Genomic DNA, 19,071 nt, shown 5'->3' with positions numbered 1-19,071 from the left:
CAACGCACCCACCAGTGGAAAGTGCTTCTCCCTATCTACTCTGTCCAGACTCAGCATGATTTTGGACACCTCGATAAAATCTCCTCTCAAACTTCTCTAAAGAAATCAGCCCCAGCTTCTCCATTCCACCCATGTGAATGAAATCTCTCATTCCCAGAAGCACTCTTGTAAGTTTTTTCTGCACCCTGTCTAGACCTTTCATAAGATGCAGTGTCAAGAATTGGGCTAAATACTTGAGTTAAGGCTAAGCCAATGGGTCGGATTTTCTGGCTGAGTGTACCCCAAAACTGGAAATTCCCGCCTGAGGTCAAGGGACCTTTAAATGATCCAAATTTTCTGTCGCACCCGCTATGATTCCCACGGCAGGCGGGAATGGAAAATTCCACCCAGTGTTTTTTTAAAGGATCGCAATAACTTCCTGTGTTTGTACTTTATGCCTTGATTAATAAAGCCCAGGATCCCAGATGCTTTCTTAACTGCTTTCGCAACCTCCCCTGCCACCTTCAATGACTTGTATACTTATATTCCAGGTCCCTCTGCTCCTCCACTCTCTTTAGAATTGTATCATCTGTACTATATTGCCTTTTCCTTGTTCTTCCTATCAAAAAGATATCACTTTGCACTTCTTTGCATTAATTTTTATATTCCAGTTACATAATTATGTTTGGAATTTTGTCCGAAAGATATTGAAGATTCTGTTGGCCAGTGTTCGCGCTGGTCTTCGGATTAGAGTGGCATGGATTGTTGCCGGAAGGCAGAAGACGCATATGGAACCTTACTCCAGAATGAGTCTTTTTTTATTGATACCTTACGGTACATTTTTTCTAATCAAAAAAGCCAATTCAAATTAGGTCCAATCATGGTCCCTACTTGAGGGGCAAACAGGATCCAGGCTGTCAAGACAAGACTTTGCATCCCATCTTGGGCTCGATCAAACAAGAATCAAGCTGACAGGATGGGGCATTGCACCCCCTCCTGGGCTTGATCTAACACTTCACCTTCGTCAAAAGGCCGAGATGGCTTTAAAAAATTGCATCAGGTAGAACCTCGGTTTTACCTTATTGGCTATCCTGATCCTTTACTCTACCCTGGCTTAGGCAAAGCACGATCACTGGCATCAGCGCAACCCCGTGCAATGGGTTCGCCTCATCCCCTGCCTGGTCATGGTTTCACCCCTGCCAGGTAAGTACCCTAGAATGAGTTAACATTTTTATGAAGATAAGGAGTAAAACTGAAACACAGCGGAAACAGAAAAAAAATACAATTTGCGCCTATTTGCTGCACCTTTGAGATGTAATCAAATCTGTAAATACAGTCCAGTTAAGGAATGTTCCAGAACTGCATTCACGAGGCAATAAATGTTTTGAAAACCTAGTTGTCTGATTTGCAATTGAAGCTCTCTCTGAACAAATTAAATGTGCTCCTCTTTCACATCATTTATATTCATTTTTTTATCTTTTACAGAGTGCACTGACACTTTGGTGCATTGCAGCCTCTCGAAACATATTTATTAGTTAATTTCTCAAGCCGATGTTTTTTTGTCCCACCAATATGTTTGCCTTTGGCATCAGTAGAATAAAGTATGAATTCTATCGCCTAGCAAGGGCCTCTATGCTTAATAAAACTGGAAAATAACCATATCACAGGAAAATTCATATAGTGAATTTTGCAGCTGTACATTTCCTATATTGTAATTGTTTTCATTCTGCTTCAAAATCCAATTCAGCGGAGGCACTGGGATTTAATTTGGATAACACTCGGAAATGGGCACAGTGATCATGATACACAAGTAACCCATACCATTTCACAGCATTGCAGCCAGCATGTCAGATTTGCACTGCCTGCTGTTTTAAATGGTTGTTGTGTGCTGCCATTGAACCAAGCGCTGGTCACTGGCTGCACACAGCAGCAAGGGGCCCAATATCGCAAGTGCCTAAAGCTGTTTAAAGACAGCCTTTACTCCTTAAAGGCTCGAAGCATTGTGGCTGAAATAGGTGATAGTTATCTCAGAAGTGACTCTGTCCTGTGAAAGAGTGAAGAAAAGCTGAGGTGCACCAAGGTTTTCCGATAATGCGCTGAAGGCCTTGGTGGAACCCGTGGAATGAAAGAGAGATATTTGCAGGGTCGAGGCAGGAGATTCCAACACCACTGTCACCAAACCAACTCCCCGTCCCTCCTCACTCCACACCCCCCGTCCCCACGACCCACCCAATAAATACACTGGCGGGAGCAAGAAAAAATAACTGAAGGCATCAGTTTCAGGTATGTTGTTTCTCAAATATGAATGCAGAGCAAAAAAAAAAGTAACAATTACAAGGTGAGTGAGTTTGTCTTCAAAAGGCATATCTGATCAACTGCACCTTCAGCCTCACCCACTGCACAATTCACTACACTGTCATCACTCACCTCATCATCTCCACATCATGATCACTCATCTATCAACAGCCTATATCAATCAGTATGCAACCCTTCAATTCACAAACTTTACCTCAGCATACTTAATCCTCTTTTTTTAATCCCAATTTCCCATTATCACCCAATCTCATCTGGTTGAGAAATTGCAGCTGGTGTAAGCTTGTCCATTTTATTTTCTTCTCTCTCCTCACTACAGCCTTAGCCTTGTTCCTTCTTCATTGCAGATATCCTGGAACATGCCCAGTCGAAGATGCCCAAGAGAAAAGTGAAGTTGAAGAGGGTGGTCATTTGATCCCACAACTGCAGTTAACCATCCCAGAGTGCTGCAGCCCAAGCCTGAAGGTAGCACACTAAAGCTGAACCCTCCAGGCCTAGACCTGCTCCAAGTCACCACTCCCTAAGGCCCTCTGCAGTCTCCTCAGTTTAAGATTGCCTGTCAACCACATTGCAGCCACTGGGAAAACACCTCATAGGAACATTAGGTGATGCAAAGGCACATGGAAAAGACAATATGGGAATGTACAAGGGTAATGAGTTTATTTCTGTGTGCACTGCGTCATGATTTAATTTATAAATTTTGATTGTAATATGAATATCATATGGATTTTTTGTGTTATCTGAAAGAAGATTATGTGATGGTCAGGGATAGAGAAAAGAGAAGGATAAGGCGATTGGTGAATGGGGATTTGTGTTTGACTTTTGGTATTGCTAACAATGCTAATGGTTGTTTGGCTCAGTTGGCTGGACAGTTGGTTAGTGATGCTGAGTAATGCCAACAGCATGAGTTGAATTCCCATACTGGCTGAGGCTATTAATGAAGGCCCTGCCTTCTCAACCCTGATCCTTGCCTGAGGTGTGGTGATCCTTGGGTTAAATACCTCCAGTCAGTTCTCCTCTCCAAAAGAGGTGGAGATCAGCCTATGGTCACCTGGGACGAAGGTAACTTTATTTATTTTATTGCTAATGAGTTATTTGATCATGTAGAGGTTAGGCAGAAAGGAACTGTCTACATGGTAGCCTCCTTTCACTTTCTCTTCCTCCACCTTTTGTTGCACATCCCCTTCTATCATTCTCCAGACTCTCAGCTTCTCAGTGGATAAGAGGTGAAAGGGCTGTTCCCTCAGAATGGCCAGGTCTTGCAGCATGTAGTTAATCTGCTGGGCTGCTCTATATTTTTCCAGGCAGTTGAAGCATTGCTTAAGGATGCAGATGATGTGCTCTATAATGCGACAACATAGCTCTTATATATAGCAGCTAAACCCCTGATTTACAACGGGATTGATGTGGCAATGAAGTTCACGTAAGGAGCAGCCTTATTAAGTGAAAGGCAGGACAAATTTATATATTTAGGATAGATTTCTGTCAGCGATTTACAGAACACTATGAGCTACATACTTCCCGCATCCTAACTGGGTGGGAGAGTGCACCTTTTCCCTCATATAATCCCGTTTTCTTGCGTAGCTTCTAGCTTTCTTGTTTCTTTATTACTTCTTCGCTTTCCCACATTTGTTAGTTTCTGCTCCACACCAAACCCCTTGAGAGAACTTTTCTTATGCTGGCAAACCATCCCCACCCACGCTCCCCACAACTGGCTCCCCCGAGGCTACCAATTGCAATTGCCAATGTGCAGTTCACTGCACAAATCATGTGACTGTTGTCTAATCATGGGTGTGTTCATGTGAATAGCATTCATCCGTGCGTGGCATCAAGCACATTCCTTTGCAATGACACCATTCCTACAATATCACCATCTCACAGTTCTGAACTAATACAAACTAGTTAGTAAAGCATGACTACAGATTTTACCATTCTGCCTTACAGATCAACACACAAGAAAGAAACAGCCCATAGTAACACACAGACGAAGAATGAGCAGAATTCTTACACAGTGTAGGCTTGTTCAAGCACATATTATAGAATAGTTTCAGCACAGAAAGAGGCTGGCTATCCAGCTTATCAAGTCAATGCCGCTCATTGCAAGAACAATTCAGTGAGTCCCATTCCCCACACTTTTCCATAAGCCTGCCATTGTTTTTTATCTTCAGGAGCTTATCCCATTCTCTTTTCAAAACCACAATTGAATCTGCCTCTACCACACTCCCAAACAGTGCATCCAGATCCTAACAGCTTGCTACAAAAATATCATCATGTCATCTTTGGTTCTTTTACCAACTACCTTGAATCTGTGTCCTCCAGTTCTACAGAAATGGAAACAATTTCTCCCTAACACCTCTATAGATCCTTCATGCTTTTGAACATTTCAGATATGCCGGACGTGGTTTTCCGACCTCATTGTGGCGAGACCCACTGCATGAGATTGGGCGACCCAGCCAAAAAAATCCATTGGCTGCTGGGGGGATTGGATGATCCCATCACTGGCAGTGACAGTGTTAACTAGGAGACCATGGATACATGTCTCACTTATACATCTGCTGCTACAAGTAGGGTCATAGAGCGGGACTTTTCGGCTGTGCTCGCCCCAAGATTGGGAAATCCTGCCCGAGGTCAATGGACTTTTGCATGGTCCGCCCCCACCCACTGCAATTCCCATGGTGGGCAGGACAGGGAAATTCCACCCAATGAGTCTCATTCTGTCTCAGTAGTAGTGATTGACATTCGTTTAAGGTATGCCACCTGAAAGGTAAATATATATCATATTGCAACAATTTCCTTCCTATGTCTGCAGGATCTCATCCCTTTCTCTATCTATATCGTTGGAACTGATATGGATCACAACCTCCAGCTGTTCACCCTTTGCTCTCAGAGCACTCAGCAGCCACTCAGTAACAGCCTTGACCCTGGCGCAAAGGAGGCCAGATACTATCTCGAATTCATGTTTGCAGCCGCAGAAATACCTGTTTGTTCCATAATTATGGAATTTTCGCAAACCTCTCCCTGCCGTCCCCTACACATTAACAGCTAAACCACACATGGTACCATGGAGTTTCCTATGTTGCACTTCACAACTAAACCAATCCTCTCACCATTATAAATATGTATCATTAAATGGTTTCAAGAAGGAGATAGATCGGGTGGCACGGTAGCACAGTGGTTAGCACTGCTGCTTCATAGCTCCAGGGTCCTGGGTTCGATTCCCGGCTCGGGTCACTGTCTGTGTGGAGTTTGCACATTCTCCTCGTGTCTGCGTGGGTTTCCTCCGGGTGCTCCGGTTTCCTCCCACAGTCCAAAGATGTGCGGGTTAAGTCGATTGGCCAGGTTAAAAATTGCCCCTTAGAGTCCTGAGATGCGTAGGTTAGAGGTATTAGTGGGTAAATATGTGGGGGTAGGGCCTGGGTGGGATTGTGGTCGGTGCAGACTCGATGGGCCGAATGGCCTCCTTCTGCACTGTAGGGTTTCTATGATTGTATATTTCTGATTTTTTAAAAAATAGGTTAAAGGGATAGGAGGAGCAGGTAGTGAGGTGGATGTGAGACCAGGGAGAGATCAGTCATGACTTGATTGAATGGCGGAGCAGGCTCAAAGAGCTGAATTGCCTACTTCTGCTTCTAATTCCTATGTTCCATAAGGGGAGATGGGGCCTATAAAAGCCAACACATTTGCACCTCAGCAGGGTTTGTTCAAGACACTGGGGAGGCTTAAGCTAGCAAAAGAGCTTGATAAGCAGAAAAGTGGCAAATGGAATTCAACCCAGGAAGCATGAGTTAAAGCATTATGGAGAGCAAACGTGGCAAAGAATACAAAACATTATGAAGTATAGAGCGACCTTGGAGCATGTCTAAGGATCCCTGAAGATAGCAAGTTAGATAGATAAACTGCTTAAGAAGGCACATAGGATATGTTCCTTTTTTTAGCCAAGGTTGTAATCTAAGATCAGGGATATTACACCAGAACTGTATAAAACAGTGATTCAGCTACAACTAGAATACTGCAGCCAGTTCTGTCCACCGAATGGAAGGATGTGGTCACAATGGAGAGAATACAGAGGAGATTCATGAGGATGTTGCTAAGAATGGCAAATTTTAGCCATGAGAAAAGATTGGAAGAGAGGAGGGCGAGGGGAAATTTAATTGAGCTGTATGAAATTATGAAGGGTCTAGATAGGGTGGATAGGAAGGATCTATTTCCTTGGCAGAGTGATCAATAACCAGAAGGCATAGATTTAAAGCAGTTGGTAGAGGATTGGTGGGGAGCTGGGGAGAAAGTCTTTCACCCAGAGAGTGGTGAGGTCTTGAACTCACCACTTGAAAGGCTGGTAGAGACAAAAACCCTCATCACATTTAAAAATATACTTGAGTATGCACTTGAACCTATAGGAATACCGACTAAGAACTTGAAATTGAGCTTAGGGTGGATAACTCCTTCTTGGCTGGTACAGACACATGGGGGCGAATGACCACCTTTCGTGCATTTTTAAAAAAAAGTAATATATGGCAGATTTGGAGATCCCCTGAGATCTAGCTGTGATCTGTAATGATTTATCCCAAAGAAACCTGAGTCTTATGAACCCTTGGCTGTGTTCTAAGGTGACACTCTGCAGATCACCTAAACCACTGACGTAAACACAGCTGAGCAAGGTCGCTTCCAAATACACAACTGGCAGCAATTTAGGCAATTAAACATTTCAAACCCTACACCCACACGCAGATCACTGATTCACAAGCAGGGCAGTCTGGGTTTGGCTTCGCCTTTCCCCAGAGATCTAAGCTGAGTAAAGCCGAGACTGCACTGCCAATATGTTGGGTGAAAGAGTCTTGCTGAGAGCACAGCTCAGAATGGTGAGGAACTAGGTAAGCAGGGTGCAAAGCACAGACATAAAACTCCAGTTTTTCTCAGGTTGCTAGCTGCAGTCCCTGAAAGATCCACCTTCCAATCTCGGAAATGTGTGTCCACCCAGTGAAGGTTAGGAACCCGATTATCAGCCAGAATTGCATATCGAAAAGACACACGACAGCAGACATTGTACTTGACAAGCATGAACATCTATCGACACTTGCTTCATATTTCAATTCTCACTGGTTTTCACACCAAAGAAAAGACAATTTTGTACCTATTCACCACAGGACCAAGATTCTAAAACAGGGATCAATAATTGTCGCCAAAAGAAATGTAATGATTTCAGCTCATTTATTCACACTTTAACATTTAACATCACTAACTGACACTTGAAGAAGTGCAATCATTGAAAGGCTCAACAACTCACCAGCTTCTCTCAGTCAGAAGATTGGGTGCTCAAGTTTAATGTAAAAAAACTAATAAATAAAGCATCTTAAGAGTGTGTGAGGTGTGATGCAAAGATGGTCAGGAATCGAGTGCAAGTATAGATGATCCATTATTTCTCAGTTTCATTTTGCTACTGCAATTTTATTGGCCATCTTATCCCCGTAATGCTGAAGTGGGACTGCATGGAATAAAGAATAAAATAACTGAAATAAAACTGCAGATTTTAGATGCTGTGTGTATCTAAAGAACTCTGGTGGCACAGTGGCGTAGTAGTTCGCACTACTGCCTCACAGCGCCAAGGACCCGGGTTCGATTCCTGGCTTGGGTCACTGTCTGGGTGGAGTCTGCATGTTCTCCATGGGTGGGATGTTATGGCCTCACTCGTCCCAAAACCATAAAATCCCACCTGAGGTCAATGGACCTTCTCATTATCTGCCTTTCGTCCGCTCCGATTCCGGTGGCGTGCGGGGAGGTAAAATTCCTGTCCTTTTTTTTATTCATTCATGCGACATGGGCTTCGCAGCTGGCCAGCATTTATTGCCCTTTCCTAGTTGCCCTTGAGAGGGTGGTGGTGAGTCGCCTTCTTGAATTGCTGAAGTCCATGTATTGCGGATTGACCCACAATACCGTAGGGAGGGAGAGCTGGATTTTGACCCAGCAACTGCGAAGGAATGGCAATATTTTTCCAAGTTAGGCTGGTGAATGACTTGGAGGGGAACTTGCTGGTGGTGGTCTTTCCATTTATCTGCTGCCCTTATCCTTCCAGATGGAAGTGGTCGTGGGTTTGGAAGATGCTGTCTAAGGATCGATGGTGAATTGCTGCAGTGTATTTTGTAGGTGTACACACTGCTGCTACTGAGCGTGTTGGTGGAGGGAGTGGATGTTTATAGATGTGCTGCCAATCAAGCTGCTTTGTCTTAAATGATGTCAAGCTTCTTGAGTGTTGTTGGAGCTGCACCCATCCAGGCAAGTGGGGAGTATTCCATCACATTTCTGACTTGTGCCTTGTAGATGGTGGATAGGCTTTGGGGAGTCAGGAGGCGAGTTACTCGCCGCACTATTCCTAACCTCTGACCTGTGGGTGCTCCAGTTTCCTCCCACCATCCAAAACGTGTGCTGGTTAGGTGCATTGGCAATGGTAAATTCTCCCTTAATGTATCTGAACAGACACTAGAATGTGGCTACTAGGGGATTTTCACAGAAACTTCATTGCAGTGTTAATGTAAGCTTACTCGTGACACTAATAAATTAACTTAAATCTAGAGTGTATTTTTTGAAGTTGGAAAAGGGACAATCTCATTCCAATCAGTGGAAAGGAGAAAATGATGTAATGTGAGGCTATTTTTAACTTTAGATTTTTCAGAAACCACTGCATGATGGTTCGCAATCATATTGCAGCTGCCCACATCACCTGCGCTCAGAATCATCCTTTTACAAATAGTGTGAAAAGCTGCGCCAAGTGTCAGATTAGCAAAGCTGTGTTACATATCTTATGGTTGAGGGCTGTGAAAGACTGCACTGTGATAGGGTCTGTTGATGCTGACAGGTAAGTGGTACAGACAATTACTAACTACTGTTCTTTTCTATGCTGGCACCTCAGAGACCTCAATTCCAGTTATCACCATCTCCGATGGCACATTATGCATTACTCAACAAATATTTACACAGAAATGCGGAAGAGTACAGCCAACGCATTAGACATCTGCTGAATAGGATGGATTTTCTTTGAGCTTTCTTCATTCCTAATTCTGACAGATGGTAGAGGTCAAAAAAATGCAATTATTCAATAATGCTCAAAAAAAAGAGTTGTATATTTATTGTTACAAACATTTCAATCACTGTCCCTCTCAGTCATGTTGACAGAACCCCATGCATTAAAAATAGAAGTGAGACCAGAGATCAGAAGGTTATTAACTTTATCAATTATGTCGAGCTTTCAAAATTAGTTCAGCTACTCCATTCTTCAAGATGCTAATTTGCTTGTTTCCCCATCACAGGGATCTTCATATTTCAGGCATGCAGCTTTTTAATCACCATGGTGACCGGTAGTCAAGAACAAAATGCTATAAATACCAACACATTTTTAGCCACTAGAAATATAAACACAGTCAACAATTTGAAAAACCCTGCTGTGATTTCAGTCAATTGATGCATTTAGCTAGTTTGCAAAATGAATATCATCATTTAACTCCTGAATATTTAGAAGGAGCCAGAGGTTGAAAAATATTTAAAACATTCAGTGTCACCTCCTTCATAAAAATGCAAATATACAGCAATGTAGCTCAGTGGGTGTACCCGTAAATTAGCCGAATAATGAGAAAGCATTTGTCATTTTATTAATTGGTTTAATTTTTCTTTTTAATTGCTTCTTTGGTCTTCATATTGGGCTAAGATGTTTAGTTAGCAATCTAACCCAATTCATTGGCAGTACTAGCATATATATGACCACTAGGAGAACTCAACAGCAGACTGGAATGTATTGTACTCTGGCTGGGATTGTCCAGCCTCCCCCTGCAGCGTGTTTTCCAGTAGCGGAGGCCATTGGCTGCCAGCAGGATCTTCCAGTCCCGGCAATATCTATGGTGTTTTTTGTGGCTCGCCCATATCGCCGTTGTAGGTCATCTTTGGCGGGACTGGAGAATCCCATTGGCAGCAAAGACCAGAAAATCCCATCCACTGCTTCTCCTTCCTCCCAAACATTCCAACCAACCATCCACCTCTTATTGTGGAAAGGTCCTGGCCCCTGCTCAGTTCCTCTCTCTTAAGGAGATATCTGGCAAGTGTCGCTCATTCCTATCTCAGAATAGATTTTTGTACACTGACAGGAGTGTCTCTCTGTCCTTCCCTCTCAAGGAGATATCTGTACATTTATTCTGTGACCTTTGGGACTGGGAAAACACACGTCCAACACAATGGGCAGAATTCTCCCATCCGGGACTAGGTCCTATGGCAGGAATGGGAAGTCATTCCCGCTGCAGAGGTCAACAGGGAACATCACCCTATCTTCCATCCCAATGTAATTAATGATGCATCCAGGGGTTTGGCACCATCTTGAGTGGCAGGGTGTGCTTGATGGCACGTGTGCCGTCGTCATACTCGGGTTCCATATTGGAAAGTCGCCTGACATCATTAACCCACTGTTTAAAAAAGATGGACCTTCAGGAACACCCAGAGGCTGGAAGATGCATCTCCTTGATGATACCAAAGCTGGAAGATCCACCTGTAAGTAACTGAATACCCACCCCTTTCACCCCCAACAGCTGTGATGTTCTGGGATCCACGATTGCTGGTGACCTCCATCCTTAACTTCAGAGGCAGCCCCAAGCCTTCCTCAGGTAAATCCTGATTTCTGCATGCCACTTCGGTCCAGAGGTGTTCTGGATCGGTGTGCTTTTCCACTGGCATACCAGAGAATTGGGCTTTGGGTGAACACCGGGAGTTTGTTTATATTCCATTAGCGGGATGAATATTTGTTTCTCGCTGATCACCAGCAGGATGCCTGATCCACCATGGCAGGCACCATCAGACAATCCCACTGTAAATTCCCGTCAGCCTGAAGCTGATTTATGGACTTCCTGCCGAATTCCCTCCTCCCCGCTTATCATCGAACTCGCTCGCGGGGACATGGGAGAATTCCACCCAATGTGTTCTGTGCAAGTACCAATGTGACTCCCTACACAGAAGATTCTCAATCAGCCATTCTGTTACAGGAGACATTTAATATTGCACATTGATTCTTGAATTCAGAAACTGGAATTAAAAAGCTGACCATGAAGCTGTTTGGTTGTTGTAAAAATAACAACTGGTTTATGTATGCTCTTTCGGGAGGAATCCTTATTATTCGTACAAGCTCTAGCCCATAGCTGAGCCCTGTGTGCTTGACTCTTTAGTGTCCTATGAAATGACCTTGCAAGACACTTGATGGAATTTCCTGCCCCACCCCCTGCAGCTCGTCACTGGCCACCCAGCGGGTTCTTCTGGTCCTATTGATGTCCATGGTGTTTTGTATGGCTTGCCTAATCCGCCATCTGAGAACTGGGTGCAGGGAGTCACCTTCAGCGAACCGGAAGATCCCGCTGGTGGGTAGGGCAGGAAATTCCTGCCCATTGAGTTCAACCAAACTTTTAGAAAATAGGCCCAGCACCATTTTCTCAGGAAAAGACTCATTTTGTTGTTGACAAAGGTTCCAATTGGCGACAAAAAAAAGCTAAAAATAATGAACTCATCTCTTTTGGTAGTGGGATAAATGTCATAGAATCCCTACAGTGCAGAAGGAGATCATTTTGTCCATCGGACCTGCACTGAATACAACCTGACCCAGGCCTTATCACCGTAATCCTATGTATTTACCCTGTTAATCCCCCTGACAATAAGGGGCAATTTACCATGCCCAATCAACCTAACCTATACACCTTTGGAGTGTGGGAGAAACCCGGAGGAAAACCACCCAGACATCCCGAGGCTGGAATTAAATCGGGTCCCTGGCGCTGTGAGGCAGCAGTGTTAACAAGTGTGCCACTGTGCCGCCCAGTCAATCAGGGCATCAGGAGAATTTTCAGCCAGAGAGACAAGCATCCCGATGTTCATGCTGTCGGAATGTGCCAGCTCCCTGTAGATGTGTGACAGGCATTGGCATAACATTTTCCGTCAGGGGCCCAAAGTATTAGTCCAATGACTGTACAATAGTATCTACAGAAATTCCCATCTTTAGCTCCCTTGCACTGTAACTTACCTCAAAAGGTATTGGTGTTAACAACAAGCTCTAACTTTGATTCCATAAATGAACTGTTAGATATATCTGGATACTTATTCTAATCTAACTAATGTACTGTGACACAGGGCAGCACAATGGCATGCACTGCTGCCTGACAGCCTCAGGGACCCAGGTTCAATTCCAGCCTCAGGTCACTGTCTGTGTGGAGTTTGCACGTTCTCCCCGTGTCTGTGTGGGTTTCCTCCAGGTGCTGCGGTTTCCTCCCACAGTCCAAAGATGTGCGGATGAAGTTGATTGGCCATGCTAAATTACCCCTACGTGTCAGGGGGATTACACTGTGTTACAGGGATAGGGCCCGAGTGGGATTGTTGTGCTGCAGACTCGATGGGCCAAATGGCCTCCTTCTGCACCATAGGATTCTATGAGTATATATTGTGATATAGTGATGCTGGGTAAAGATTTCCTCTGAAAGCTCACTAACCTATAGCACGTAAAAATGCATAGTTCAAGTGACTAAATCCCTCTCTTTCTAGAATGTCTATGCTGTTTTCAATGGTAGAATGTGCAACAATATGTATGACAAATAAATAAATAATTTTGTTGAACTTCTTTTGGAAAAGGCACTCGAAAAATTGTAAACATCTTGCATAATCAAAAATCACATTGTTCTGTTTTTCTTATTCTATATTTTAAGGAAAACATTCAGTTTAATATTAGAATATAGTCATAGAATCCTATAATGCAGAAGGAGGCCATTCAGCCCATTGAGTTTGCACCGAAAATAATCCCACCCATGCCCTACACCCGTAACCCCATGTATTTATCCTGCTCACTAAGGGACAATTTACCATGGCCAATCAACCTAACCTGCACATCTTTGGACTGTTGGAGGAAACTGGAGCACCTGGAGGAAACCCATGCAGACACTGGGAGAACGTGCAAACTCCACACAGACAGTCACCCAAGGCCGGAACTGAACCCGGGTCCCTGGTGCTGTGAGGCAGCAGTGCTAACCACTGTGCCACTGTGCTGCCACTAAAAAATCATGAGGCATGATGTGAAGGTGGAACTGTACATTAGAAAATTGTTTTAGCACATGGTAATTAGACTAACAGGAGTTGGACATGAACCCAAACCAGACAACCAGATTTGAGAGAATATTTACTAATTTTTCTTAAAATAATCCATGTATCAGTTCCACTGTGAATTTGAAATTGCTTTCTGAGATAAAAAAGTTTGAGTATAGAAATACGAAAAGCTGTTAAGGATAAAACATGCTGGAAATACACAGCAAGTCAAGCAGCATCTGTGGAAGGAGAAACCAAGTTAATATTTGAGGTCTGTTCTTTACTCTTAATGAAATGCCTTGGGGACTTCATTTAGCTGCTACTTTCACAACCCTCCTCCCCATCCGCCACACTCACTGCCATGCCTGAAGTAACCAGAAGTTCCCAGTCTTCATAGAACCTTAACCCACCACAGAATCGCATAAGTGTTAAAATGCAGAAGGAGGCTCATTGTGACTGCATCGGCTGTCCAAATGAACATGATGACTGAATGCCATTCTCTTGCCTTTCCCCCGAATCCTCGCACAATGTTTCTATTCAAATAATCATCAAATGATCTCTTGAATGCATAGATTGCACCCAAGGTACCCAAAGCATTCAGACAGAAACCATATTTTCCCTTCCAATAATGTTGCCTAAAGAGGTATATTCACAGGTACCATTTCATTAACCCTGATTCTTTCTCCACAGTTGCCGCCAGACCGACCGATTATTTCCAATGTTTCCGTTTTTATTTCAGATTGCCAGCACCCACAATATTTTTTATTTTGTCAAGGCGCTAAGAATACAAATGAAGTATTGCAGCAACGGGGAGTGAAATCCATTTCAAACTGCCTGCAAATAAATCTGATATGCAAATACTAAACGTGGAAAGAATGGCTATTTATCTGCACTGGCAAGCCTCATTTTGTTATCATTAAAAAAGATATGCCTGGTGGCAGGGCCGTTATCACAAAACCCTTTTAATCTCAATTTAATGATTTGTTATGATTTGTGAATGTAATCACAGAAAAATGTAAAAAGATACAACACTTTGAAATGTTGCATACTACATAAGATGGTTGTCAATCTCTTTTAACATTTCAGCTTTATACGTTTGATTGAATAGTTATTGAGAAATGAAAGATAGAATCTGCATTACAAAGTCTGAAAAAAAGCTCAGGCTCAGGGGAAGTAGACGAAATCCTGCATAAATATATACAATTGCTTCTGAGTAATTCTATGAGCAGTGAGAAAAGGCCGGAAATTTGATTGAAATGAATTCTTATGTCTTCCTAATAAAATTTGATTGATATTAGACATGAAAGATTTTATTTTTCACAAAAGATTTTAATGACAGCAAAGTTTAACACAAAGTAATCTTGCATATTGTCTGTGTATTTAATTTATTTAAAAATGTTACTGTATACAACAGCTAACTTTCAACATTGCAGCTTCACTATCATCCATTAATCATTTCAATACAAATGTTCTTGTAAGATGTTGGATAACATACACAATAATATTGGAAAATGAGAATTTCATCTAAAAAAAGAGATTTGCATCAGGGTTTAAGTTTTCTGAATTTCTCCCTCGCACTTCGGAAGGTTTGAGCTCCAGAAGAAAATGACATTCAAAGGGCAGAACCATATTTTTCAAACCTTTGCCAGTTCTGTGACCTCAGTATGCACATACAAACTAATGAGTTCAGAGCAGAGGTAGGCCATTCAGCCCCTTGAGCCTGCTCATCTATTCAATAAGATAGTGGCTGATCTGAATGTGGCCCCAACTCCATATTCCCTCTCTCCCCAATAACCTTTGACTCCCTTATTGTTGCTTCAGAAGGAACTCTTCAAATGCAGACAATAAAAATATAACAAAATTTACTCCAACTTATAAATCAAAGGGTTTAATAAAGAAACTTCATTGCTCCAAACTTGGGGCATCGCCCTGGGCCACTCCAAGCTCCCCACAGTTCCAAACAGGTTCTTATCTATTGTGAGTCAGCTGACTATTACATCATTCTGTAATTGGTTCCATGGTGTATTGGGTCAGCTGAGCCGCACAGTTTGTTATCATTGGTCACATTACATCCAATACAAAGTTGTCGCCGGTTACATTCTAACTCTTATTAGTCAAGAATCTATCAACTTCTGCCTTAAAAATATTCAACGGCCCTACCTCCACTGCTGTCCGGGGAAGAGAGTTCAAAAAACTTACGACACTCAGATAAAAAAAATTTCTGATCTCTGTCTGAAATGGGAAACCCCTCATTTTAAACCATGTTCATTAGTTCTAGCCTCTCCCACAAGAGGGAACATCCTTTCAGCATCTGTCCCCTCAGGGCCTTGCATGTTTTAAAAAGGTCGCCTCTCATTCTTTTAAGGTCTAATGGATACAGGTAGAACCTGTCCACCTTTCCTCATATTAGCCCATTCCAGGTCGTCACCAAGCAGTCCATAACTGCCTGTGGATACACCTCTTCAAACACCATTATTAGGAGGGCAAATGCCACATCTGCTCAACGACTCCTAATACCTTGGTACTGAGATATGGACACTGGAAACCTTATGGTGACTTGCTAATTTTCAGGCATGACAGTGAGTGTGTTGAGTGATGGGGATGGGGCTGGGGGTTTGTGATGCTGGCAACAAAATAAAATCCCCGAGGTGTTTCATCAAGCCATAAAGAACAGATGAAGAGCCAAACAAGAAGGTCTTGGACTGGATTTTCGTCACCAGGGCAGGTAGCTGGAAATGGGGATATTTCCTGGTTCTGTGCATCTACCTCAGGAGAAAGTGCTTGCAAGGATGGGATTATTTTCACTATGTGGGGAGGGGATGGTTGGGCTGAGAGTGGGTGAGGGCCAGCTGACCCAGGAAGGAAGTAGGACGCAGTCACAGAGGCTTCTGGGACCAGAGTGGGGCTGATGAAAAGGCCCACTTCAGTGCAGTGTGTGTGACTTTGTCCCATATACAGGGAAAACAGTTCTCTAGTCCTCATATCCTCTCTTCCCTCCCCCGCAAACACACTCTCCACACCTCACCCTGCGCCAAGCTATGTCTCCCACCCATCCACCCTTCCATGGCCCTTCATTCTCCCTTTGCCAAGCTATGGCACTTCTATACCTATTAACCCACTGCATACTATATAGAAATAATAAATCCTGTAGTGACAATAGGATGTGGAAAGAAAGATTTTAAAAAGTCATTCATTCATTATTTTCCACGACTTTAAGAAAATGTCCTTTTACAACAGGGCAATAAAAATGTCAATCATCCTCATCCTTTAAAATATCAATAGTAAAAACTGAAAGCACTTGAAACCTCTTAACCATGTGCAAATAAATGCTGTGAAACTGACAGAAGAGATCAGAGAGCCAAAGCTGTTAATCAAGCAATGTTTTCTCTGGGGATCAGCTCTTTCAACTGTGGGGAGATCGGTGCATGTGCTCTGCCCCACACCGCTCCCCCCCCCCCCCCCCCCCCCCCGCTCCCGACCTCATTGTCACTGGCCTCTGATTGCTGGTCTTCCCTAGAACCCCCCATTGCTGACCTACCAGACACCACCCCCCCGGACCAGCCCCGACCTCCGCTCCCGATGGCCAGCCCCGACACATCCCTTCCAATGGCCAGTCCTGACACCGCCAGATAGCCATGCCTGACCACCCCCAATGGTCAACCCCGACCACCTCCTCCCTCCCCCTCCAATCGATCCCACTTGTTGAGTGGCAGTGGGTCATCCCCCCACCACCAGTTGCTCCCCAAAAGGCCCCAACCCCCAGTATGCCCCATCCCCTTGGCACTGCCTGTTGCCCAGTGGACAGTGCCAAGGTGCCAAGCTGGCACAGCTCAAGGGGCACCCCACCCTACCCCCGACCTCCCAGGGGGCCTCAATGGCCTCTGTCCCCATCAACGGGGCGAGGGTGCCTGATCCCTGTTAGTGAAGAGCAGTTGTAAACCCCGCTGGTGGGAACCTCTCCTGGTGGGGTGGGGGGGAGGAGACGCTAGCACACCTGGAGAATACTGTCCCTGGCCCACTAATTATATGGAAATTAAAATTTCCAAATGATGATCAGCTTAGTGCTAAATTCCGGCACGGAGCTGATTGGACTATAAAGAAGCACCTGGGAGACTCGCGACTGAAATCTCGCAGAACATTGTCTCCCAATGTTGTCTCCCAGCACACTGCAGTGATCCAGCAGCCCATTCTCTTCAAAGCTGCATAAACAATGTCAAGCACTTGTTAAATGATGAAACAGTTGGATTGTAATCAAGGGCCCATGCAACTCTCTGAGTAAAGAAGAATTAGTCTCAACCTGCAATATAAAGAGGACACCTATTTGCTAAGTAGTCTTGAAATGTGAGTTTGAAAGGGAATGGAAAGGATCAGTTGGACAGTTGAAGTAACAAATGATGAAGTGCTGTGGAGAGTGAAAAGACAAAGAAATGTGCTGAATGCAGTCAGGATCAGAGAGTCAGGGTAGGGCACATCTGAGGAGGAAATGAAATTGTAAGAGATGCTTCGGAGGGAATATTTCAAAGAATACAATGGAGGAGGATGAGAATATCATTACTGGCTGGCCTGAATCTTGAAGAGTTATTGGCCAGTGAAAATACTGGCAGAGCATAGAGAGATGTGGAATGACTGCTAGGAGTCAAGGATTTGAGGCAGAGCACACATAATGAAACTGCTACCTCAACAGATGTCCAGACTGCATACATAAAAGCAATGGGAAAAGATTAAACATTTAGACATGGAATTTTCACCCAGGCAGGTAGAATGAGTTGGGAGATTTGCCAGCTCATCACACGCACCTCAGGAGAAACTTCCTCAAATGGTGGGATCTTCATTCCAGAAGGGTGAGTGTGCGACAGTCAGCCCTTCCACCCCTAGACATAGATCGGAGGAGGCACAGGGGCTGCCGAATGCCAAGGTGGGCCATTTAAAAACTATCAAATTTCTCTGGAACTTCATCCCAGTTGTTTGCTTATGTTTTAGGTCTTCCAGCTCTCAGGCCTCAAATCCATTCACACCGCCACCCACTCCCCATATCTTATCGATGCCAAATCATGTTCCCCACACACCTTCAATGGCCCATCATGCCCTCCAAGACAACACATCAACCGCATTTGCCCTTGTACCCTCCATGCTAACTTACCTAGTACCCACCAGGTGCAAACTTCAGGATCCATGTTGTGATAAAATAAAGTTCTAAATATCTTTTACGGTCTTGGCTATATTACAAAAAAACCATACGCCATTCATGAAAGTCCAATCAATATTTTAAATCCCCATGTACTTAATCCATTATAAAAACAAACAGGTTTCCATGAATAACTCCACATCAAAAATACTCCTTTCAAACCTTTCTTGAACTGTTAATCAAACTATGAATTTAGGGATCACTCTATAGAGATAATCATGTGTTGTGGAAATCAGCCAAGCATTCATCGTTCTTAGATGTTCCTTAGAGTAATGTCAACAAATAACTATTGTCATTGCGAGAACTGAGGTTTTTTCAAACCTCTCCCTGAAACAGACAGCATATTTTTTTAAAGGGCTGGCAACTTAAATATCTCCACAACTTGACAGTTCTACAGATCTCTTCAAGCTTCAAGAGTATTTACATCTATGTTAAAATTCATAACTCACACAACCTGCAGATCAAGGATTTTCTGAGAGTTAAAATGGGATCTGTTTGAATTCAGCATT

This window comes from Mustelus asterias, chromosome 10 (genome assembly GCF_964213995.1).
Source record: "Mustelus asterias chromosome 10, sMusAst1.hap1.1, whole genome shotgun sequence".
NCBI lineage: Eukaryota > Metazoa > Chordata > Chondrichthyes > Carcharhiniformes > Triakidae > Mustelus > Mustelus asterias.
Note: the sequence above shows the minus strand (reverse complement) of the source record.